The sequence below is a fragment of the Primulina eburnea genome, chromosome 4 (genome assembly GCF_022965805.1).
Source record: "Primulina eburnea isolate SZY01 chromosome 4, ASM2296580v1, whole genome shotgun sequence".
Lineage (NCBI taxonomy): Eukaryota > Viridiplantae > Streptophyta > Magnoliopsida > Lamiales > Gesneriaceae > Primulina > Primulina eburnea.
The window spans coordinates 33,702,950-33,725,758 of record NC_133104.1 but is presented as its reverse complement, the minus strand read 5'-3'; the positions used below and the strand labels follow the sequence as shown (position 1 = coordinate 33,725,758).

Here is a 22,809-nt window from a genome sequence, read left to right as displayed (position 1 = left end):
GGGCGCAAAGGTAAGCTAACTCCGCGTTATATTGGTCCATATGCGATTGTTGAGAGGATTGGCACATTAGCTTATCATTTGGACTTGCCGCAAAGTTTGTCTGTGATACATGATGTGTTTCATTTATCTATGTTACGAAAGTACGAGCCAGATCCTTCTCATGTCTTGAGGACTGATGAGGTGGAGTTGGATAGTTCTCTTAGCTATGTTGAGCATCCAGTGCAAATCCTTGATCGTAAAGAAAAGCAACTTAGGAATAAGACGAAACCACTGGTTATGTTGCAGTGGAGTAGACATGGGAGCGAAGAAGCTACATGGGAATTAGAGGCTAAGATGCGTCAGGAATGGCCTCATTTATTTAAAAATGTAATAAATTATTCCATGTATTCTGATTTCCCTATGTACTATCAGTGGTAAATGTTTATAAACCACTTTTGTATAAATGTTGTGTATGCAAGATTTCGAGGACGAAATATTTTATTAGTAGGGGAGAATGTGAGAGCCCATTTCCCAAGCCCAGCCCATTTGTTTTTATTAATTAAGTAAATAATATAAAATAATTTTTTAAAAAAGAACTCTTTTGACTAAGGTACTGACAACATTTCCTTGAGAACTCTTCTCGATAATCTTCACTCTTTCTTGAAGTGTCCTTTACCGCCACATTTAAAGCAACAATATTTTTCTTCTTACTTCTTCACTTTGATCTACCTCACTTTTGGCTCCCACTGGAGTCATGGTCCATAAATCTCCTTCTTATCATCGGTATAGCTTCTGCCTACTTGAAAGTTATCAACCTATCTTCCTTAATCTTGCGTCGACTTTCTTCTCCGAGAACCACTGTTAAGATCGTCGAATTTTAAAGATCACAAAATAATATTATTGGTTAAGTTGATGATAAGTTGATCATATGAATATGGTAAAAACCAACCCTAAACCTAGCATTTTTTAAAGTAGCGTAAACATCAAACTCCTCTCAAAAACTGCTCATAAGCATAAAAGTTATCAAAATATTTCAAGTACTGTAAAATCATCATAGTGCGGAAAACTTGCAATGCAAAGGTCCTTGGGTTAGTGCACCATCTGTCCAGCTAAATCAGTCATTCAACCCTCCTGTCTCAACATCAAAGTCCTCACCTGCATCATTCACACCTAGTTAGTCTTTTGACTCATCAATCTTGACCATATTAACAAGTAATACATAAACATCCACATGCAACAATTAAAATATTTTTAAGAAAAATAAATTTTTCATGAATATGCATAAACTTAAACCTCTTCCATCATATACTTTTCCTTTCATCATATACATATACATATAAGTTTTCCCCTTAGATGAATTCAAATCATTAATTGTGACTTTCCTATCAGCTGTTGGTCGATTGATCAATCTTACGTATTACCATGGTACCAGGCGGCGGGGACATCAGCGACAATCTCATCCGTCAATTGAGCCTTGACCTTACATTTCATCGCGTAATTTCATATTCGTATATTAGTCACAGTCAAATCACCTCCTTCAACACATTTTATCGTATCCATCACTTCTAAAAATACATGTATATAACATTTTCTTGAAACCAATCATGCAACTTATTCTTTAACATTTTACAATTTTCATTAGAAAATTCCATAACCTTTCAAAATATACATTTTAAAATTCGTTATTGCATTCAGGATACTGCTAGGACTTCTAATATTTTTTAGGTGTAAATTGACCATTTTGCCCCTAAAACCCTAACTTTCTCAATTTACCCTTGGACCTTAAAACGATGACCTGAATTTGTCCAAAATTACCATAACACCTTGAAATACATTATTCATAAATATTTCTTAGACGTAAACTTAAGCTCCTCGACTAAATTCTTAATTCGTTTTAAAACTTGAACCAAAGTCCCAGTTTTAACTTGAATCAATTCGAAACTTAACCAAACATAATCATAGCTTATTAACACCTAACCAACCATTCACTACAACAAAATATGCCTTCAACCACACTGAAGGGACAACGTTTGAAAAACGTTGTCTCTCTCTAGAACCGTTGTTTTTAGCGGGTTTTTGGTGTCAAAGACAACGATTTTTGGACAAACCACAACGGTTTTCTAAAACGGTTATGAATTATTGTGTTTTTTGGACAAACGACAACGGTTTTCTAAAACCGTTGTCGATTAGCGTGTTTTTTTGGAGAAATGACAACGGTTTTAGTGAACCGTTGTGGATTAAAGTGTTTAAAACCGTTGTCGATTAGCGTGTTTTTTTGGAGAAACGACAACGGTTTTAGTGAACCGTTGTGGATTAACGTGTTTTTTTAGAAAAAAACAACAACGGTTTTAGTTAACCGTTGTTAAAATAGCAATGGTTTCAAACAAAAACCGTCGCTAATATACATTAAAATTGCGACGATTTTCCAAAACCATCGCCGATTTTAAATTAGAGACGGTTTGACAAAAACCGTCGCTATTAGTGTCGCTATTTTAAAACCGGCGATGGTTGAATTACAATTGTCGCAATATTTAAAATTGGGACGGTTTATAAAAAAAACCTTCGCCAATAGCGACGATTGTTTCTAAACCGTCACTAATAGCGACCGTTTAATAAAAAACTGTCGCTATTAGCGACGGTTAACCAAATACCGTCATTAATAGCGACGGTTTTACCAAAAGCCATCGCCAATTATCTAAAATACTTGCATTTTCAGTCCATTTCCTTCCACATCTACAATAAATTTTCCTCTCTGGTACGATTTTAGTTTCGATTTAAGGTAAGTTTTTTCGCTTCAATTCTTAGTACATTTCTAATTTTTTTAAGATTATGAATTCTTGGTACGACGACTTGCTAGAAATTGCTATTGAGCATGTGAGGCCCGGGGCCGAAGAGGGCGGGGGGTGATCGCCGGTGCCATCAGTTGCACAGACAATGAGCGGCTCCAGACAGGCTTCTAGGTGGTGGGAACATGAATGAACTGACCCACACGGAAACGAGAGGGATTTCGAGACTGTTCAATGTAATGGACTGTACAGTTGAAGAGGGCTTAAAAGATTTGATTGGTACTACTCGTATCACGAAGGTGCATCTTCTTTTCGGTAGCTCATCACATAAGAACTTCAAAGTTAAGCGTGCTTGACTCGGGGCAATTTTGGGATGGGTGACCTCCTAGGAAGTTTCCTAGGGTGCGTGTAAGTGAGGACATAAGCACGCTGGAAAGACTAGTCTTGGTACAGTGAGGACAGTCGTCCAATCTGGGACGTTACAAGTGGTATCAGAGCCGACCTCTCTTAGTATGGTGTGGTTCAGGGATGAACCAAGCGGAAGCTGGTGGGAATGTGAGGCCCGGGGCCGAAGATGGCGGGGGTGATCGTCGGTGCCATCAGTTGCACGGAAAATGAGCGGCTCCTGGCAGGCTTCTAGGTGGAGGGAACATGAATGAACCGACCCACATGGGAATGAAAGGGATTCCGAGACTGTTCAATGTAATGGACTGTACAGTTGAAGAGGGCTTAAAAGATTTGATTGATACAACTCATATCACGAAGGTGCATCTTCTTTTCGGTAGCTCATCACATAAGAACTTCAAAGTTAAGCGTGCTTGACTTGGGGCAATTTTGGGATGGGTGACCTCCTGGGAAGTTTCCTAGGGTGCGTGTGAGTGAGGACATAAGCACGCTGGAAAGACTAGTCTTGGTACAGTGAGGACAGTCGTCAAATCTGGGACGTTACAGAGCATGTTAGAGAGAATCCTCATTTGTTGACGGCTGTGGATGTTCATTAATATGCGTAATTTTTTTTATTTACTTAAAATATTAGCGAAGGATTATCACTAAACCGTCGCTAATTAGTGACTAAACAGTTTCTACGACAACGAATAAAATCAATTGTCGTATAGCATTTTTGTTGTAGTGATTTTTCAACCCAATTTAAGCCAATTAAAACCCTTGGAAAAGCTTAGGAAGCTACTGAATTTTTGCCCAAGTTTCGTACCCAAAACCCTAACCCTAACCCTAATCGAATTCAAGTCCTTCGAGCCTAGCCCTTAACCAACATGTCCAGACCCTAACCAACCCTCGTAGGATGTAGACTGAACCCTAGGGACCCTATTGGAACGAGCCTAAAGATCCATGCATGTGCTGCCCTCTACCCGTGCCCTTCAAGAACTCGCACTGCCAAGGCCTTCCGGTTCCATCGCTTCTTCTTGCACCAGCCTTACCTCAACCCATCACGGACAACTTCAGAGCCCTCTTAGGGCTCTTGTACTTAGCCCCAGAAGAAGCACGAGCCGCACCCTTCAAGAAAACCAAACCCGCACCCTAGCCCCTTAAAGAACACTAGGTTTTGTTCCCTCTCTTCCCTTTCGGTCCAGGCATAAACCATGCATCTAATGACCCTTAAACCCTCTGAAAAACTTCCCTACTAATGGCCCTAACCTGACAGCCCTTTTTGCATCAAGAACCTCAAGAATTATGCAAGAAAAATAAAGTTTTATCGTGTATAGGGCATAAAAACGAAAATAAATAGAGGGTAACATATTTTTCATGCAAACATGTATCTTTCACACATAATATGGTTTGAACGATTAGCAAAAAAATATTAAGACGTGCTTTTGCGTGTTCCACGCACGAAATTCAATTCTAGACGTGAAGAACGTTGGCAGAGAGATGGGGAGACCTAGCTGCATTTTCCTTCCAAAATCCACATGACGTGCTTCAGAACGTGAGGTGTGTGGGCCTGAGTTCGGAGAGAAAATCCTAGGAGTCTACATTGTTGTGTGCATGAGTTTTTTGTGTTTATGGCCTATCTTTTGATATAAATAATTGGGTAGAAAGCTAGGCCCAATAATCTTGGTATAAAAGGCCCATTATAATGTAAGAAGAATATCTTGTTTAGGAAAGTTCTTGAAATTATTAACCGTGCCTCCAAAAAGTCCTCGTTTTCCTCCAAAATCGATTACCGATTTAAAATAAGACTCGACACGTAAATAAATCTCAAAAGACATTCGAAAATTTCATATTAAATAGACCATATATTAAACAACTAAAAATAATCATTTAATAAAAATATCTTCCCTTTATAGTCTCAGGTCTCCGTCCTTCGATCACATCTCGAATAACCCTTAAAAAACAAAGTTTTATGTATTCTAATAGAAAACTATATTCTTAACAAATAATAATGCCTATCATATTTAATTAATACAATTAAAATAATTTAATTATGTATTTTCTATTTTTCTTAGATTTGCATGCAGTTGGATTATGTTATCGCATTTTGGACCTTACATCTTTATTTTACACAACATAAATTGCTCCCGTTGAATTTTGCTATCTCGTACATGCCCGCCATTATGTATAAAACAATTTAATAGACTGGACAAAATAATCCTTTCTTAATAAAAATCTCAAAAAAATGTTTTCTGATGTGGAAGATCAGTCTAAGCTGCAACCATAGAGCATGCTCAGATTTTTACGAAATTTTAAATCAATACTCTGATACCACTTGCTGGTCCCAATGCAACATCTTTTGATAATAATATGGAAATAAAGTATAAAACTGGACACCGAGATTTATATGGATAACCTCTAAAAATTATCAGAGTTAAAAACCATGAGCAAGATTAAAATATCTCACTATAATATTTTGTAGGTTACAAATTTTCACCGTGTTTTTAAAGAGAACAAACACTGTCTTAATACAGGAAAACCTTATGAATACGTTGGCTATTTTTCCGACAAATCTAAACATTAATTGTTGAAAAACTCTAATAAAGTATCGAAATTAAGAAAATAAAGGATAAAGTACTACAACAGGCAAATTATTTATATATTCACCAAAAAAAGATTAAAGATTACTGGGAAATGCTTGCATCACCAAATAAAATTTCCAGAAAAATGGCATGTGTAACTTGTACTCTAAAGTTATTTTAATTTGTTTTCTATCTTCTGGTTTAAGATTAAAGACAAATCTTACAAGTTGATTATCCAAAATTAAATTTTTATATCCAAACAAACCACTACTAGGAGAAATTGTAATTTTGGTTGTATATTTAATTTTCTGTATCTTTATTTTATCAAATTTCAGTTAGAGTTACGTCAATTCATCATTTTTGATAAAAAAATAATTCAAATTGGGAAATATTCAAATGTATATTTTTGGAACATTTCATGCTTGCAATCTTGCTTGATTTTGATGTTAACAAAACTTTTTATTTTGATACTAATGAACTTATCTAAGTATGCAGTTAGCTGAACGTAACTGAAGCTATCGAATAATGCAAACTGAATGTATCAACTGATTAATCGAACTGAACCAGTTCAACTGATGAATCGTAACCATTTCAACTGATTGTCCAGCTGATAGGTGGTTCAGCAGAAGACCTTTAGAAGCCTGGCCAGCTGATAAAGAGTTCAACTGATGAAGAGCCCATCTGACCGGTTCAACTGAAAGAGTGAAATTAGTTCAACTGACGAGTCAATTGATTTTACCAGCCCAACTGCAGATCAGTTCAGATGACCAGGTCAGAGCATCAGTTAGAACCAATAAATTGCAGAACACGTCAAGCTTATTCAATGGAATCCAATTGTGCACAAAGGTACAAAAGCAATTTTCAATTAAAGGACAATAATAGACGTTGCATCAGTGTTTAAACCAAAAACGTTCCAGAATGGCTGTCGGAAAGTACATACATATTTCAAGGAACAGATTCAAAATGCAACAAATACAATTATTGATTCTCAATGTACGATCAAACTTTGCGCCTATAAATAGAAGACGAAAATCAGTGAAGACAAGACAACAACAAGAGTGTGTAAACAAGAAGGGCATGCTAAAATCCTTATCAGCTTACAAGAAGTAATCAGCCCAGTTGTGAGGGAACACTTAAACGTGTTATCAGCTTGGTATATAATCTTTTTTCCCTCAGTGTGTGAGAACACCTTCCCAGTGTATTCATTGTTCAGTTCTCACACACACTCACACCCTATCACTCACATATATCAGATAGTAGAGCTTAAAAGATAAGTTGAGTGAGTCTTACACAAAGACGTAAAACTTGTGTATGCAGGCTTTGACACATAGATGTTAAATAAGTGTTGGCTAGAATGTACTGCCTTTAGTCTAGACTAGGAGTTCAGTTAGGCAGTAGAGTAAGTCTTAAGTTGAGTGGGTTTGTACAAGGTGTTGTATAAATGAAAGTTTTCTAATGGATCCTACCCGATGTGGTAGAAGGGGTGATGTAGGAGCAGTTGAAGTCTCCGGACATCCATTAACATATTTTGTGTCATTTTTGTTTAACTGCTTGTTTTTGTTCTTAACAAATTTGATCAGTTCAGTTCTGTTCATAAATGAACTGATATAAGCCAGAACTGATCCCATGTAATTTTTAGTTATTCTGTTGCACAAGATATAAAACTTATTAGTTTTCTTAAAGAAGGATTATTTCGAGTATTTTTCGCTTGGTTTAAAACCAAACTCGATATAATTTATCGGTGTTTACATTCTTAGAACACGAGCTATTGCAGCTCATTGAGAATAGCGTAACCAAGATTTTAAAATAGGGTGAGCTGGACATCGAAAATGTAAATATTATTTAATGTATATTTAATTTTTTTGTTATATTTTGTATAATATGAACTAGATAAATTTTAAAATTCATTTTAAGAATTTAATATATCAAGATACATGATGAACTTTTAAAATAAATTCATAGTAAAGTAAGTAAAAAAATTGAATGTATATATGACATTATTCATTCAAATAATTTAGTTATACAATTTTGTACTTTAATAATTATAACTTAATTTTATTATTATTTAGTATTTATATATTTTTAGTTTATTCAATATATTTATGTAAATACATATTTATATTCAAAACAAATACAAATATATATATATATATATATAAAGTGTAGAATTAGAATGAGTAAATATATAAATTAAGATAACCACATAGATACCGAATAAGCTCAAATGCTAGATTATTTAAAACTCATAGAAATCCATGTATAAAAATTTTGCTCAGTGACTAAAATATATAATGATATATACATATTAATTCCGATACTAGGCTGGGCTAAAGCCCACCCTAGCCCCTACTGAAGCTACGCCCCTGTTTAGAATTTTAAAAGTTTAGCTGTTCTAAGAAGGACATTTGAAAGATAATATTTTAAAATTTGTCTCAAAATGTAATTTAAATTGGATTTCAAAATCCTCTTAAAAATTTGATAAGTTTGCCGTGGGAAGAGAGAAGGTTTTTGGCTCTGCAACTAACATTGTAACCACTTCTCTCGACTCAGTAACTTTGCTATTTTAGCAGCTTGCAGGGTTCTGAGTTCAACTGACAGTGGAACAACTAAACCGATCTGTCGATAAGATTTCGGTTGCAAGTTTACAAGTTCCACTAATCAACAGACGAAACCCAACTACCAGCTGAAACTGATGATGTAAGTGGAGCTTAATCATCAGAAGTACCGCCGCTTAACTGCCATATCAGATTAAAATAGATGATCAATGCGGTTAAGCATCAGTTGAATCCAGTTTGAGTCAGCTCGACCAATTAGCCAGCAAAGTGATGAAGTCCAAAGCAAATTAGCTGCTCTTCTGGCAAAAGAGACTCAAGACCGATGCAGCATTCAAAGCATTGAAGGTAACCAGTTGTTGATATATGTAATTCTAACATGAATAAACTGACTAATAATTGATGTTTTTTAAAAATTTTCTATTATAGTAACACTTTCTTTTACAATTTGGTGCACTTAAATGTATAAAAGGAACATGTTTTTTTATTAAATAAACATCATGCTTATCCAGTTATTTTCTATGTAACTGAACTGCTATCTTCATATCGGTTGCCTAAACTGTTTGAATGTTAAATGATATTAAAACGCATTGTTAAAATCGTGTAAATGATTATATTTTGAGGGGAAGTTTTTAATTCAGTTCTTGAGGGGGAATTTTCATTAAAATTATCCCTCCAAATTAAAAAATGTTTTTAAATTCGTTCTAAACTCGTTTTTAAATTAAGTTCTTGAGGGTGAGCTTTCTTATCCCTCGAACTGAATTTTTTTTAATCATTTTAAATGTTTTTGATTCTCACAAAAGCGGAGAATAAGTTAAATTTTAAAATTTTACATTTTCAAATCGCTTTAATTGTTCAAGTTTTATGATCATAAAAAAAAGGAGATTGTTGAAACATTTCATGTTCGAAATCTTGTTTGATTTTGATGTTAACAAAACTTGTTATTTAGTTACTAATAAACTTATTTAAGTGTGTAGTTAGTTGAACGTAACTGAAGCTATCGAAGAATAAAAACTAAAAGTACTGAAGGATCGGTTTGGGGTACCTTTGAAGGTGCTTCAAAAATATTCTCAATGAGCTACAATAGCTCGTGTTCTAAGAATGTAAATACCAATGAATTAGATCGAGTTTGGTTTCAAACCAAGCGGAAAATTCCTGAAATAATCATTCGTTAAAAAAACTAATCGGTTTTAAAACTTGTGTAATTGAATAACTGAACATTACATGGGATCAGTTCTAGCTTATATCAGTTCAGTTATGGACAAAACTGAACTAATCAAATCAGTTAAGAACAAAAAAAGCAGTTAAACAGAAATGATACAAGATATATTTATAGATGTTCGAAGACTTCAACTGTGATCGAGCAAAACTTGCACTGTGGAATCCTCAATAAAAATATGGTTTTGTCTGCTCAAAAATTGATCTCAAGTACACGATGTCAAGTAATAGTATAATGTACATGAGTACGAGTATCATTCCAATGGAGACTGTGTTTGACAATTATATTTTCAGTTATTAAATCTTTAGCAACGAAAAATTGATTGGTTGTTTTATTACTACTATGATTAAATAAACATGAAAATAAACTTATTCAAGAATTGATTAATGAGATCTAATATCTAAAATGGTTGATTAAAAATTCAATGAGAAATGAATTTGTTGCGAATATCGGTTCACGTACCCCACGTTAATTAATTAATTCATTCGATAATGATTATATGCTTCCGATAGGATTTCCTATTCAATTGAGCACACTCTCTCGAGCTATTCCAGACTAATTCTACTCAATGAAGTAATTAAAAGTATTTAATTATTTATCAAGAGTGAATTGCATGTCGATTTATGAAATCCCCTAGTTTTCGACCCTTAGGACTATGACTATCGACGCGTATCCAATTTCATATGTCTATGTAAATTATAGATCCACGGATTATACTACTCGTTCCTATCACAAGTTATTCTCTCGAACTCACTCGCAATATAAAAAACATTGTCAAAGTTAGCTACGCTCTAACAACACGACAAAACAATAGTATAATCAAGAATAAATCAAAAACCGATATGTAAATTAATTATATCAAAGTTTGGGGTAGGATCCCCTTAAATCCCAACAAATAATAAAGTTTAGCTACTCAAATTCATAGTGGAATTAAACAAAACTAAGTTTAAATGATAAAAACTAGATTAGAAATAATAGGCTAGACGAAAATGCGAGGAACGACGCCCGGAAATCTTCGAATCTTCAATCCAAGTGCAAAAATCCTCTTCAAGCTTGTGGCGGCTGCTCAATGAAGTCTGAATGCCTTCAAAACGTCCCTTCTACCTTTCCATATCATCCTCTCCCCAAAATAAGGTAAGGAATCAGACAAGAAATCTTCCCAAAAATAAGTGGCGCTCGGGCGGTAGAATATTACCGCTCGAGCGCCGCACCTTCTGTAATGTTGCTTGGGACATGCGGCAGTTGCGCTCGGGCGGTGGAAAATTACCGCCCGAGCGCCGAGTCTTCTGTAAAATACTTCTTAGAAAGCATTTCTCGCGCTCGAGCAGTGTAATAATACCGCCCGAGCGCCGAGTATTCTGTAAATCTGCAGCTCGGATCACCTCTCGTGCCCGAGCGGTATAATTTCACCGCTCGGGCGTCAGCCTTATTTTCCATTTTCTTCTTGACTTGCGCACTTTGCTCTAGGTTCGAATTTTTGGTCATTTTTCCTGCAAATTTGTCACACACAAGTGAGACATGATCAAATGCAAATGTTTACTCTAAAGTGAACAAAATGTAAATGAAACGAACGCATGCACAATGCAAACACACAAACAAATGCAATAAAACATGTAAAAACCACGTCTATCAACCCCCTCATACCAACCTTTTGCTCGCCCTCGAGCAAAATAGGTGACAAGACAAAATGGAATATTACACAAAGTAGTTTGATAGTGAATTCATAGTCATCAACGAGCCTCAGCGAAACTCAACATAATCCCTTGTCGATCAATGCAAAAGCACAATTCTTCGCACTTCCCTTGGTCTAGACATCGTTTCCAAATAAGCCTGAACGTGTGTGTGTGTTGTTAGTCCTAGCATCACAAATGATAGAGGGATCTATTTTCAACCATTGTCAGAGATTTAAATCAGCCAGTTAGTGTAAATATTACTCTCCTCCATTCCTCTGCACTCAGCATCCATCAGCAACTATTTTTTTCTCTTTTTCTTTTTTTTTTTTCTGAATACGAATACAGTAATGAACCGACTATATTAGAACTTTTCATTTCTGATTCAAATCCATGTTTTACATTTTTAGCCAGGAATAAGATTTCATTCCTTTATTCGGCTCCCCAACACCTTACATCTCCAGCTTTAGCCAGGAATAGGATTTCATTCCTTTATTCGGCTCCCCCAACACCTTACATCTCCAAGAGAATATCGTCAAGTTCAATTTACACCTTCAAACATCTTCATTCCCCACTTTAGTTTTAAATTTTCACCATATTATCATGCATGCTTCTAGTTTTAACATTTGTGCAAAGCAAGTTCAACGTTTTAAATAAAACTTCATTCATGTCTTTACCACAGTAAGTGCTAAAGAAGTGCAAGTACACTACAGACAGTGCATGTCTCATCACTTCCTAATCATCCTTGACTAACAAGTCTACTTCAAACACGGTCGGGCTGACACACCAATGCAAGACCAATACGAAAAACGACCCCCTCATACTAAGGGTGTGCAATGTCCCCATTGCACAAAGAAAAAAAACACAAAACATCGAAGTGCACCCACGAATGAAAACACAGCATAAAATGCAAACTATATGCTAAACTAAAATAATGGTATGAAATCAAAACATAAAGCAATAAAAGAAACTCAAATAAAAATGCGAAGAAAGGGGAAACAGTGAACTCCACTGATCAGGGCTCCTCCTCATCGTGCTCTGGTGGTGGCACTCCGGTGGCATCCCCAAGCGGAAGATAGTCATACTGAAACTGGTAGGGAGGAATGAACGGCGGAAGTGGTGGTATGGTCCCTTGATCTACGCCCCCTTGGAGGAGCATAGTGCACATCATGGAGTCGAGATGGGCAAGATGTGTCGTGACGTTGGCGTTGACCTGCTCCTGATGAGCCATGAAGACAAGGCTCTCGTCCATTTTGTCATTCTGGGTACGCCTGCGGGGTTGTGGGCGACGAGGGATGACGATGCTTGATCCACCCGCCTCCTCCTCCTGAGTGGGGAAGTCGACATGTCGTTTTGCCATCTTCCTCTGTAAGTCATCTACACAAATAGCCTAATCGGCTGCAACCACTCCTCATCCTCACGGAATACAACTCCGGCCCACGCACACAATTCAGAGATGATGGTGGGGAAAAAGAGACCGACATGACTATTGTGAGCACTCAACATGATCTGAGAATTTATAAGTTTGCCCACATTTATGTTGTAACCAGCAGTCAAAGAATACAGGAGCACCGCCCGCTCTTTTTGCACCTCGCCCTTATGCGAGACCGGCATCATCTTCGGGCCACAAATAGATACCAAAGGGCAATTTCCGCTTTCAAATACTTCTTGTCAAAGCAGCTTGGCGGTCCAACCAACGGTTTCCACATCGCGCCCGGGTGGCACAGCTCTGCGAGGATCATATCATAATCAGGGTCGATGCCCAATGCCTCGAATTGAGAGTCACCAACTTCCGCCGTTTCTAATAGTGCGTTGATCGTAACAGAGTCACACGGGACTAGTCGACCCCTAACAAAGACCCTACCATCTTTCCATTCCGCCGCATTCGCATAGAATTATCTAACAAATGAAACTAGCGCCGCCTTGGGTTGAGTCCCAAATTGTTCCCATCCACGCCGTTCCAAATCCACAAGAGGCCCTAGATGTCTGTCCTCAAATTGTCTACGGAATCCCCTCTCGGCTATATGGTTTCTGTGAATCTTAGCATGATTGTATCTAGCCCTAGCCACCTCAATCACAAACCGATGTCTATCAAAGGATGAGGATGAAGAGGATGAACCAGGATTACCTATTTGTTTCTTGGGAGCCATGGTGTTGTTGATGGAGTGCCTTGAATTGGATAAGATGACCAGAGTGATGAAGATTCTTGTTTCCCTAAGAAGATTGTTCCACCTTGCCGAGGATTTGAGTAGGGATCGAAGCTCCTGCACAAGAAAATCTAAAAGGGGGTGAGAGGTTTGTTAGGGATTGCAAAGATTTCAGAATGAGAAAGGGGGAAGGGGGTTAACGATTTTAATAGCAGGCGCGCTCGAGCGGTAGAAAATTACCGCTCGAGTGCCAGGTTCACTGGAATTTTGTTTTGCAAAATGAGTGTTTGCGCTCGAGCGGTAGAAAATCACCGCCGGAGCGCCAAGCTCTCTGGAAATTTTCGAAATAAGTTGTCACGCTCGAGCGGTAAAAAATGACCGCTCGAGCGCCGAGCTCTCTGAAAAATTGACACCTTTTTTTTTAAACAAACCAATAAAAATAAAAATGACATAGCTAATATAAACAAAATATCGAAGTAAATACAAGATAAGGGGGAGAGAGATAGTTCTCAATTTATAGTCGAGAGCTTGACTTTCGGTTAGTCTCAGTTTGGATTGTCTTGGAACCGGGTGATTCCAAGTGGCAGTTCCATCATGCCACTCATGCAGTGATTTAGGCGTTTGGCATTGACCATAAATGTCCCATATTTGCCGTCTTGCAATGTACAGCCCCCGATGGGTAAAATTTGAAAATCACGAATGGACCAGACCATCGCGACTTCAACTTTCCGGGAAATAGTCGCAATCGAGAGTTGTAGAGCAGGACGTTTTCACCTTCTTTGAATTCCCTCTCGACGATCCGCTTGTCATGAGCCTTCTTTGTTTTCTTCTTGTATGACAGTGCAAGATCATATGCCAGGTTCTGAAATTCCTCCAACTGATCCAATTGCAGCAGACGTCGTTCACCTGCATCAATAAAATTAAAGTTCAATGCTTTTGTGGCCCAGTATGCTCGATGCTCTAACTCTACAGGTAAATGACATGCTTTACCAAACAACAACCTGTATGGTGTAATGGCTATAGGTGTTTTAAAAGCAGTCCTATATGCCCAAAGAACATCATCTAACCTCATAGTCCAGTCCTTCCGACTCACACCTACCACTTTCCCTAAAATCCGTTTGATCTCTCGGTTAGACACTTCCACTTGATCACTAGTCTGGGGGTGATAGGGGGTAGAGATCTTATGTGTGACACCATATTTTGCTCAAAAGTTTTCAAAGAGTTTGTTGCAAAAATGAGTGCCACCATCACTAATGATTGCTCGTGGTGTCCCAAACCAGTTAAAAATATTTTTCTTTAAAAATTTCAGGACCACTTGAGCATCATTAGTGGCATATGCTTCTGCCTCTACCCACTTAGATACATAGTCGACCACTACCAAAATATATTTTTTTGTTAATGAGCTGAGAAACGGTCCCATGAAGTCTGTCCTCCACACACCAAAAACCTCACACTCTAGAATATTATTTAATGACATTTCATGACGATTAGAGATGTTACCTGTCCGTTGGCATTTATCACAGGTTAACACATAGGAACGAGCATCCTTAAAGAGGGTTGGCCAATAAAAGCCACATTCTATTACCTTAGATGCCGTCTTTGTTGGTCCAAAATGACCACCTACCTCACGGTCATGGCAATGGTTGAGGATTTGACCAAACTCCTCCTCTGCAACACACCTTCTTATTATGGAATCTGCACAAATCTTAAACAAAAATGGTTATTCCCAAAAATAGTATTTCACGTCAGAGAAGAATTTCTTTCGTTAGTGAAACGATAGATTTGGTGGTGGTGTGCCTGTGACAAGAAAGTTAGCGAAATTTTCATACCAAGGGCAGTGTCTCACCTCAAATAGCTGCTCGTCAGGAAATCAATCATTTATTGCCTGATCTACACCGTCATAATTAATCAGCTCCAACCTAGACAAGTGATCCGCTACCACATTCTCGACACCTTTCTTATCCTTTATTTCTAAATCAAATTATTGCAACAATAAAATCCACCGAAGTAAGCGTGGCTTAGCATATTTTTTAACAAGTAAATATTTCAATGCCCATCTGTGTAAACAATTAGTTTGGACAAAACAAGGTACGAATGAAATTTGTCAAGCGCAAATACTACATCAAGTAATTCCTTTTCAGTTGTCGCATAATTTAATTGAGCCTCGTCAAAGGTCTTACTTGCGTAGTAAATTGTATGAAATACCTTGTTTTGACGCTGGCCAAGCACAGCCCCCACCGCAGTATCACTGGCATCACACATGACCTCGAAGGGCAGATCCCAATCTGGTGCCACCAAGACAGGAGACGTTACCAAGTGCTCCTTCAAATCTTCGTACGCCTGTAAACAATCACCATTGAAATCAAAAGGTACATATTTCATAAGTAAGGGAGATAGAGGTTTGGCAATTTTTGAAAAATCTTTGATAAACCGCCTATAAAAAACGACATGGCCTAGAAAACTTCGAACTCACTTTACTGAGGCTGGTGGTGGTAGGTTCTTTATGACTTCTATTTTAGCTTTGTCCACCTCAATCCCTTGTTCCGAAACCTTGTGCCCTAACACAATTCCCTTTTGTACCATGAAGTGACACTTCTCCCAATTAAGCACCAGGTTTGTCTCCTCGCACCTCCTCAACACGGTTCTCAAATGCTGAAAACACTCATCAAAAGTTGCACCAAAGATAGAAAAATCATCCATAAATATTTCGAGAAAAGTTTCAATCATATCATGGAATATAGCAATCATGCAACGTTGAAATATAGCAGGGGCATTACAAAGGCCAAAAGGCATACGGCGGAAAGCAAAAGTTCTATAAGGACAAGTGAAAGTGGTTTTCTCTTGGTCCTCAGGTGCTATAATGATTTGATTATACCCCGAATACCCATCTAGAAAACAGCAAAACTCATGCCCCGCTAGTCTCTCCAACATTTGATCAATAAAGGGAAGGGGAAAGTGGTCCTTACGGGTGGCATCATTCAACTTCCTGTAGTCAATACACACTCGTCACCCCGTAACTGTCCTAGTGGGTATTAATTCTTTTTTTTTTTCATTTGTGATCATAGTAATTCCACCTTTTTTCGGCACACACTGAACAGGACTTACCCATGCACTATTAGATATATGATAGATATTACCTGCATCAAGGAGTTTGATAGTCTCTGCTTGTACTACCTCTTACATCTTTGGATTTAATCTCCTCTGAGGTTGCACAAGAGGTGAGTACTCATCTTCCATCAAGATCTTGTGCATGCAGACTGATGGGTTGATCCCTTTTATGTCCGCCACCTTCCACGCAAAAGCACTCTTGTGTGCTTTCAAAACTTCCAACAGTTGTCCTCCATCACATCTGTCAAATCAGTAGAAATAATGACAGGTAAAGTGCTATTCTCACCTAAGTATACGTACTTTAGGTGTGGAGGCAATGGTTTGAGCTCAAGCGTTAGTGGCTCCTCCAGGCTTGACTTCTGAGGGATCAAATCTCTTCGATCTCCTAAGTCCTCTAGTGTCATACTTATTAGCCTCTTCCATGGCTGGTTGGCATTGAAGTATGTCACTATTTCGACTTTTTCTTCGTCCAAGTCATCTTCTCTCAGTTCAGTAGTGAGAGTGGCTTCCAAAGGGTCCCTAAGAGCATCCTGCACATAGTTAGACACAAGAGCATCAAAAGCATCAATTCTATAACAGCTATCAGAATGCAGTGTGTGCTTAAGTGCATTAAAAATATCAAAAGTAATATCTTCCTCGCCCACTCTCAATCTCAACTTCCCTTCTTGAACATCAATCAGGGCCTTGCCAGTCGCAAGGAATGGTCTCCCCAAAATCAAGGGCATCTCCACATCCTCCTCCATGTCAACTACCACAAAATCTGCAGGAAATATGAATTTGTCCACCTTTACCAAGACGTCCTCTATGACCCCTCGTGGGTATTTGACAGATCTGTCTGCTAGTTACAAGGACATCCTTGTTGGTTTAGGTTCACTTAATCCGAGCTTCCTAAATACAGATAAGGGCATAAGATTAATACTTGCACCAAGATCACATAAAGTCTTGTGAAAAACAACATCACCAATCATGCAAGTAATAGAAAAACTCCCTGGATCTTTTAGATTCGGTGGGATTTTGTTTTGCACCAAAGCAGAGCAATTTTTCGTTAAGGTCACCGTCATGTGATCCTCCAACTTCCTCTTGTTAGCTAATATGTCTTTCAAAAATTTAGCATAACTAGGCATTTGCATCGGAAAAAGGAATATTGATATGCAATTTTTTTGAATACCTCAAGAAACTTACCGAATTGTGCATCAAGTTTTGCCTTTTTTAATGCTGCAGGAAAATGTCGAGGAATAAAAATTTTAGATTGTGTAGTGGGTGCTGGTGTTGAGTGGGAAGACTTACCTTTTGATGACTCAGTCTGTTCATCATGTGCTTGAGTTCTTTCTGTTCCTCTGGCCTCTAAGATCTTTCCACTCTTTAACTCGATGGCCTTCACTTGCTCTTTTGGATTGGTCTCTGTGTTACTTGGCAAGGTGCCCGACTCTCTATTTGCTATCATCTTTGCCAACTGTCCAATCTGATTCTCTAGCCCCTTTATTGATGCATCTTGATTTTGGAGTCTAGTTTCAGTGGACGAGATAAACTTCGACATCATCTGCTCTAAGTTGGACTTTTCTTCTCTAGGAGGGTCCGATCTGAAAATTGGTTGTTTCCTATATTGTTGTCCTCCTTGTGGTCGATTCTGACTGTTTTGACCACCCCATGAGAAGTTGGGATGTTGCCTCCATCCAGGATTGTATGTGTTTGAGTACGGATCATTCCTCGGACGGTTGTGGACTCCCACTTGATTCACTGATGCCTCATTTTGCACATAGAAGGGATTGTCATCTTGACAGTCCTTCACAAAATGTTCACCTCCACAATTTTCACAGAATATTTCTTGAAGACGCATAGCTGTGCCACCCATGTTCAAGCCATCTATTTTCCTGTTCAAAACATCAAGTTGTGCAGTAATAGCAGAAAGGTCAGTTACCTGGTGGACTCCTGCACTTCTCTGCTGGTTGCTCCTTTCAGATTGAGGATGATAGCTGCTAGCACCCATCTCCTCTAACAGCTTATATCCATATTCAGCAGTCTTCCTCAATAGGTTTCCACAAGCAGCATCATCTATCATAGTACGATTTAGGAGTAAGCAAGCCATAATAAAAGGTTTGAACGACTAACCCAAGTGGAAGTTCGTGATGAGAACATCTTCTTAACAAATCTTTGAAGCGTTCCCATGCCTCATATAAAGACTCCTGGTCGAATTGAGCAAATGTGGTGATGTCTGCCCTCAGATTCATGGTCTTGGATGGAGGAAAATATTTAATGAGAAATGCTTTCGCCATGTCCTCCCATGTGGTGATCGAACCTACAGGCAAACAATTCAACCATGATTTAGCTTTATCACGTAAAGAGAAAGGAAATAAACGCAATCTAACAGCATCATCAGAAACTCCATTAAATTTAAAAGTATCGCAAATTTCGAGAAAATCTGCGATGTGCGTGTTTGGGTCATCTACTGCAGATCCTCCAAATTGGACTGTGTTCTGAATCATCTGAATTATAGCTTGTTTGATTTCAAAGTGGTTTGCCCGCACAATAGGCCTCACAATGCTGGGGCGTGCTCCATCCAAAGAGGGTTGGTCATACTCCAGCATTGGTATGCGGCGTGGCATCTCAACATGTCTATCTTCACGTTGTTCCTCCTCACGATCGTTCTCGTGCCTCTCCATCAGTTCTTTCAGTCTCTGCTGCTGTCTTCTCCTGCGGAAAGCTATTTCAATTTTAGGGTCAAACTGCTTAAGCTCCACGTCAAGTGACTTTGGCATGCACTGGACGAGATATCTGTGACAGAATATGGAGTGTTAATTTAATAAAATGAAACAATGCTAAAGAAAATAACTAATAATAAAATTGTGAATTAACAGTCCCCGGCAACGGCGCCAAAAAATTGATCGAGCAAAACTTGCACTGTGGAATCCTCAATAAAAATATGATTTTGTTTGCTCAAAAATTAATCGCAAGTGCACGATGTCAAGTAATAGTATAATGTACATGAGTACGAGTATCGTTCCACTGGAGACTGACTGTGTTTGAAAATTATTATTTTCAGTTATTAAATCTTTAGCAACGAAAAATTGATTGGTTGTTTTATTATTACTATGATCAAATAAACATGCAAATAAACTTATCCAAGAATTGATTAATGAAATCTAATATAAAAAATGGTTGATTAAAAATTCAATGAGAAATGAAGTTTGTTGGGAATATCGGTTCACCTACCATCGTTAATTAATTAATTTGTTTGATAATGATTATATGCTTCTGACAGAATTTCCTATTCAATTGAACACACTCTCTCGAGCTATGCCAAACTAATTCTACTCAATGAAGTAATTAAATGTCTTTAATTATTTATCAAGAGTGAATTGCATGTCGATTTATGAAATCTCCTAGTTTTCGACCCTTAGGACTATGACTATCGGCGCGTATCCAATTTCATATGTCTATGTAAATTGTAGATCCACGGATTATACTACTCGTTCCTACCACAAGTTATTCTCTCAAACTCACTCGCAATATAAAAAACGTTGTCAAAGTTAGCTACGCTCTAACAACACGATAAAAAAATAGTATAATCATGAATAAATCAAAAAACGATATGTAAATTAATTTTATCAAAGTTTGAGGTAGGATCCCCTTAAATCCCAACAAATAATAAACTTTAGCTACTCAAATTCATAGTGGAAGTAAACAAAACTAAGTTTAAATGATAAAAACTAGATTAGAAATACTAGGCTAGACAAAAATGCGAGGAACGACGCCCGGAAATCTTCGAATCTTCAATCCAAGCGCAAAAATCCTTTTCAAGCTTGTGGCGGCTGCTCAATGGAGTATGAATGACTTCAAAACATCCCCTCTACCTTTCCATATCATCCTCTCCCCCAAAATAAGGTAAGGAATCAGACAAGAAATCTTCCCAAAAATAAGTGGCGCTCGGGCGGTAGAATATTACCGCTCGAGCGCCACACCTTCTGTAATTTTGCTTGGGACATGCGGCAGTTGCGCTCGGGCGGTGGAAAATTACCGTCCGAGTTCCGAGTCTTATGTAAAATACTTCTTGGAAAGCATTTCTCGCGCTCGAGCGGTGTAATATTACCGCCCGAGCGCCGAGTCTTCTGTAAATCTGCAGCTCGGATCACCTCTCGCGCCCGAGCGGTATAATTTCACCGCTCGGGCACCATCCTTATTTTCCATTTTCTTCTTGACTTGCGCACTTTGCTCCAGGTTCATTTTTTCGGTCATTTTTCCTGCAAATTTGTCAAACAGAAGTGAGACATGATCAAATGCAAATGTTTACTCTAAAGTGAACAAAATGTAAATGAAACGAACGCATGCACAATGCAAACACACACAAACAAATGCAATAAAACATGTAAAAATCACGTCTATCAAACTGCTCCTACGTCACCCTTTCTACCACCTTGGGTAGGATCAATTAGAAGACTTTGATTTATACAACACCTTGTACAAACCCACTCAGCTTAGGACTTACCCTACTGCCTAAGTGAACTCCTAGTCTAGATTGAAGGTAGTACTTTCCAGCTAACACTTGTTTAACGTCTTTGTCAATGATTACATACACAAGTTTTACGTCTTTGTGCAAGACGGTATTTGAGTGGTGGTGTGTGCGTGTGTGAGAACAGATCTCTGAAAACAACCCGAAAATGTTCTCACACACTGAGGGAAATAAGCTTCTAAACTAAGATGATTGCTTCTTTGTAAGCTGATATGCGATATGCGTGCCCTCTCTTTTCTCTTTTGTTTTTGCACCGCTATATTGTTGATGGTATTGGTCTATATTTATAGCAGCAATGAAACCATACACCAAGAATCATCACATGTGATCGTTCCAGCTTGAATGCGTCCCTTGAAATTTTTGTCTTGACTTTTCCGATAGCCATTCTGGATCATTTTGACTTTAAGCTTTGCTGCAACGTCTATTATTGTACTATTGATAGTACAATTGCTTTTCCTTAATGCCTGCAGCTGGATTCCACATTTGATAAGCTTGTCGTGTTATGCAAACTGATGCTTTCAACTGGTCAGTTGAACTAGTCTTGAACTGGTTTGATGAAATCAGTTGACTCGTCAGCTAAAATGATTTCAATGATTCGGTTGAGCTTGTCAGTTGGGCATTTCATCAGTTGAACACTTCATCAGCTGGCCGGGCTTCTGAAGGTCTTTTGGAGAACCACCTGTCAACTAAGCAATCAGTTGAACTGCTCTTGACAACTCCTTTGGACTGATTCATTTCTGTGCAATCAGTTGGCACTTTCAGTTTGCTCTTGGTAACTGATTAGTTCGAAGCCTGATCAGTTTCAGCTTCCTGCGCATTTATGAAAATCATTAGTATAAAATAACAATTTTTGTTAACATCAAATCAAGATCGCAAACATGAAATGTTCCAACAATCTCCTCCTTTTTGATGATCACAAAACTTGAACAATTAAACCGATTTAAAATTTTGAAATTTTAAAATAACTGATTCTTTAAAATATAGCTGATTCTCAAATTTTTCCTGCATTAACTTGGCAAATTTCTCACATAATTTTGGGGTTAGTTAGCCCAAAAATAATATCATTAACATATCTTTGCACTAGTAAAATATAATCATTCTTAGAGAATTTGAATAAAGTATGATGGGTGAACTGACATTCTTTCTTGGTATGCAAGTGAAGTAACTGGAAACTGGTACTTTTATCAGTCAGACAAAATACACGAAGGAACTGCTTAAGAAATTTGGCATGGAGTCATGTTCAACTACAAATACTCCTATGAACTCATCGATTAAATTAGAAAAATATGAAGGGGGAATATCAGTTGAGACGATATTGTACAGAGGTTTAATAGGTTATTTATTATACCTAACTGCTAGTCATCCTGATATTGTATTTTCTGTGTGTATGTGTGCTAGATTTCATGCAGATCCTAATCAATCGCATTTTTCAGCTGCCAAAAGCATTTTGAAATTTTAAAACATAACTGATTTTAAAATAACTGATTCTGTAAAATATAACTTATTCTCCCCCTTTGTGGGAATCAAAATATTTAAAACGATTAAAATAAATATTTTCAGTTCGAGAGATAAGAAAGCTCCCCCTCAATGACTGAATTTAAAAACGAGTTTAAAACGAATTTTAAAACATTTTCAGTTGGAGGGATAATTTTAAAAAATCTCTTCCTCAAGAACTGAATTTAAAAACGAGTTTAAAACGAATTTTAAAACATTTTTGAGTTCGAGGGATAATTTTAAAAAACTCTCCCTGAAGAACTGAATTAAAAACTTCCCCTCAAAAATATAATCATTTACGCGATTTTAACAATGAGTTTTAGCATTATTTAATATTCAAGCAGTTTAGGCAACACATTAACTGAAAATATCAGTTCAGTC

General features: G+C 37.7%; 1 non-coding gene across 1 annotated transcript; it reads left to right on the top strand.

Annotated features, from left to right (window-relative positions):
• Positions 1–18,545: 18,545 nt before the first annotated feature.
• LOC140831260 (small nucleolar RNA R71) lies at positions 18,546–18,652 on the top strand. Its single transcript, XR_012117835.1, has one exon. It is a non-coding gene; the product is annotated as a small nucleolar RNA R71 (small nucleolar RNA).
• The last annotated feature ends 4,157 nt before the right edge of the window (positions 18,653–22,809 follow it).